Source organism: Pelmatolapia mariae, linkage group LG20 (genome assembly GCF_036321145.2).
Source record: "Pelmatolapia mariae isolate MD_Pm_ZW linkage group LG20, Pm_UMD_F_2, whole genome shotgun sequence".
Classification (NCBI taxonomy): Eukaryota; Metazoa; Chordata; class Actinopteri; order Cichliformes; family Cichlidae; genus Pelmatolapia; species Pelmatolapia mariae.
In genome coordinates this window covers 21,579,191-21,583,405 of record NC_086244.1, presented here as the reverse complement: position 1 = coordinate 21,583,405, position 4,215 = coordinate 21,579,191, and the positions used below count along the sequence as shown (strand labels likewise).

At 37.1% G+C, this 4,215-nt stretch overlaps 1 pseudogene; it reads right to left on the bottom strand.

The window, feature by feature from the left end:
- Positions 1-736: 736 nt before the first annotated feature.
- On the bottom strand, positions 737-3,302 carry LOC134619243 (cytosolic sulfotransferase 3-like; annotated as a pseudogene).
- Positions 3,303-4,215: the final 913 nt, after the last annotated feature.

The following is a 4,215-nucleotide window of genomic DNA, read 5'->3' as shown; positions in this document are numbered from 1 at the left end:
TCTGTGCCCACCCACTGAGTCCCACACAAATCTTTTAACAGAATTAAAATAGCAGCATATAATAAAATCCAAACAAAGTGACAGTAACATTTTTTTTTACCAGTATTTATACAACTATATTTATAACCTATATTTGTACAGGAGACTCAGTCTCATTTGTAAGAGAAACCCATTTCAGGCAAGCATAGATAAAAATAATTTGAACATTTAGGGAAAGGTGGTGTGTCTCTCTGGTTGAGGATTTAATCAGAATTTCAATGCTTTGTTCTTAAACCTGTCTTTTGAGAAGTCAAGTCAACTTTATTTATATAGCACATTTAAAAGACATCAAGTGTCGGCCAAAGTGCTGAATAATGTAATCAAGTAAAAAAATAATTAAAATGGATAAGCTAAAAAAAACCCAAAAACAACAACAACAACCAAAAAAAAAAAAAAAAACATTGTAAGAGCCTACAGACTCCAGCCTGCTGTGTCATACAAAAAATTCAACAACCACTCAACACAAACAACACCAAAACTATGGATAGCTCTAAGGAGCAGTTAGAGGTATTTGTAAGTGAGACCATGTATATCTAGAGAGAACTTGATAACTAAGGTTTTATTTTTATTTATCTGTCCTTTTTCTTTAATGCAGAATTATATCTATCAGGATGGATACAATATGGTAACATCATCACTTCAGATCTTCATCACACCCAGTGGGGCCTCTAAATTTCAAAAGTAAACTTTAGATCAGGATTCTTCATCTTCTGTTTTCATTTTGGGTCACAGTGAAGTGGTTCTTCCAGTCACCAACTTTTCCTGAAAAAGGAGAAGATTTAGAGGATTTGATCAAACTCATGATAAATAGATCAGATAGTGTTAAAAAAAAAATTGAGGAAAAAAAACAAAACAAAACTTCAAGCGCATACAGTCCCACCTTTTCTCATGAAAGGAGACACCTTGTGGTTCATACTTTTGACAGCAGAGATGTTGGTCATCTTGTTTTGTTTCATGCTGTCAAACGTCACACTGGCTCTGACTCTTTCCTTCTCTTCAAATGACGGAGACAAACCAAGGAAGGAACACAGTCGGTCTATTTCTCGTCCACAGTCCTGTTCACATTAAAAAAACTTCACCATGAGTCTGGTTGCGGCCAAGTAGGGGAGACATTTTCTTCTTTTTTTGAAGAGGTATTATATTTCAAACATCTTTATGTGCTAATATTTCTGTAGGTTTTCTAGAGTTAATGGCAAATTTGGGAAGGTTGTTTCTGTACACTTGTTTTTGCCAAGAACAAGATTGTGCAATGCATGAGATGCATTCCGTCATGACAAAAGATCTCATATCTGCTCCTACACTACACTATAACATATTCACTAGTAATCAGCAAGCAGGAATGAGTTATGAACCAAACAGAATCCATATCAAAACTCATGCCCAGTGCTGCCAGAAAATATATTAGCTTCAGGTAAGACAGAGGCACAGCAGGGGAAATTCCCAAGATGTTTCATTCAGTTAATCAAGGACTAAAAGTGGAAAATGTTACTTTTTACTTCTACTCAAGTACTATATGTTTGAGTAGTATCTATTTTGTACTCCAATACAGTTATTTTTAAGCTACACTCACTAATAATTTTGTCAGTGTAATTGTGTTTATCTAAAATATAGCTCCACCCATTAATAATTGTAACTATAGCACATTACTGATGGCTTTTAATGTGTAAAAATATAATTGTAAAGAGTATGCCACTTTTCAAGTCATTATTGAGCCAAAAACAATAATAAAAAAAAAAGAAAGGATTAATTAATTTACATCAGGAGCTAGACCTGCACGATGTTTCACCTAATCGCAGTTTCTATTATTTTGCCTCATACAGTATATAGTTTTAGACAATAAAAAGTTCAGATAACACTTGCACATAAGCCCAACTCGATCAAATCTTCATTGAACATGAAATGAAGATTTGAATAAGTCTCCTTTTTCTCCCACCACGTGATCATATAACGACCCAAAAGCTCCTGGAGCCACAGAATATACAAAAGACGGGTTACACAGGAATTGAGATGATATTCACCTTTCTTTATACCAAAACTACACTGAACTCACTCTTCCCCTCCATGAACTCCTGCAGATAGGAGCTCCAGTCTCCTGGTTCTGGCAGGGCACTGTTCATGCGTGCAAAGTGGAAATAAGACACCATAATTGTCCTTTGCATTACGGGCCACATAGATTATCTGTAGAAAGATGACACTAAATTATAATCTGTGGATTTCATGACATGCTCATTATTGTAGGTACAGATTTGTATCACCCTGCAGCGCTGCTCCCAGAACGACTGTGGTACAAACTGGACCGGTAGATGTGTTTTAATGAGACGAGGAGTGGTGGGAAGTTTCTCTGCTTGTTCTGTACCTGAGTGATAAAAAGGATTAGTTTGTGTTCATAACAAATTTCCCACGTGTGGGACTAATAAAGGTTATCTTATCTTATCTTAAATTTTAAAGTTCAAGCTAAAGAGCTAAACTGCATAATCCAGTAATGATTCTCAATGTTTTACCAATATAATCTATGTAAAGAACATTGTTATAAAAAAACAAAACAAAAAAAACTGATTACAGCCATTTTAAAAATTAAATCCCCATTAAACATTCAGAAGTACAGATTTCAAGACAGAAAAGTTACTTTTCTCCAGTCCGTTAAACACCTCAGATATCTTAAATGCAGTGACTGTAATGATTTGTATATGCATTCTGCGAAATTTTAATTTCTCTATATGATTTCTCTTTAATATCTCTCTATAGATCAGGTACTCTAAATTGAAATCTACACGTTATTTTGTTATGGTATTATATCGTAGATAACATTTGAATGACCATGAACACATTTAGTACCTGTGGGTAAACAAGGTTTGCAGGTCTTCAGGAAGGGTTCTCTATCATTAAGAGGGATGGATGTTTGACGGTCTGGACCCATGTGTCCAAATATAGAAGATCGAGGATGTAAGACACCCATGTGGTCCCTAAGAGTGAAACAGATATATGTTGTTCAGTGGATTATCAATCCATGATAATATAAGCTCTATAATCACATCTACAATCACACACACACCTGTGTGTGTGTGTGTGTGTGTGTGTGTACACACATAAACACATACAGATACACATATATGTACATACACACACACACACACACACACACACGGGTGCACATAAGTGGTCTGCAGGTGCGCATGCGCTGTCAAAATAAAAGGCGCGCACCACATAAGAAGTTGCAACGCGCGTTTGTGTACATTAGTACATTTCTGGATGAGGACAGACATTTGTTTAGAACTCTTAAAGATGTCGAAGAAGCAAGCTCCTTTAAGCAATTACTTTGGTGTTGCTTCACCTCCAAAGAAATGTCAGAAGGAATCCGAACCACAAAAGAAGAACGTATTCTCGGAAAAGACACACACACACACACACACACACACACACACCCGCTTAAGTCCCATTTGGGGTCGCATATCTTAACTCCCACCCTTTGGGGACACCACTTTCTGTATGGTTTAGAAGCAAGCCGGTAACTGAGTTTTACTCCTCCAAGACCACAGAAATAAAAAATCACTTGAGATTTTCATTTTAAGCAACTTTTGTCCAAACAGTATTTTTACCCTCCCATTGGGGACTGGGAATGTTTAATGTCCCCTTTGGGGTCTTCAGCGATACACAGATAAACAAACTATTTTATGTCACTTTTGGGGACCTTACTTCCATTTGGGGTCTTCAGCAACACACACACACACAAACTATTTTATGCCACTTTTGGGGACCTTACTTCCATTTGGGGTCTTCAGCAACACACACATACACAAACTATTTTTGCAAATTTTGGGGACCTTACTTCCATTTGGGGTCTTCAGCAACACACACATACATACACAAACTATTTTATGTCAGTTTTGGGGACCTTACTGTCATGTGTAGGCTGTGTGGAGGCAGGAATGGTAGTAGGAGGACCCAAAGTACAGACACTCGGAGGCAAAACGTGAACTCAAATACAGCTTTAATGCTAAACTCAAAAAGTAACAAATTAAGGAATAAAAAATAAACTTACACTGGCAAACGGACAGAACACACAGCAAGATGAGGGTAGATCGCGACACGGACACAAAGAAACAGGGCTTAAATACACAGAGGGAGCAATCAGGGAATGAGTAACAGGAGGGAAACACAGCTGGGGCAAATCAGGCC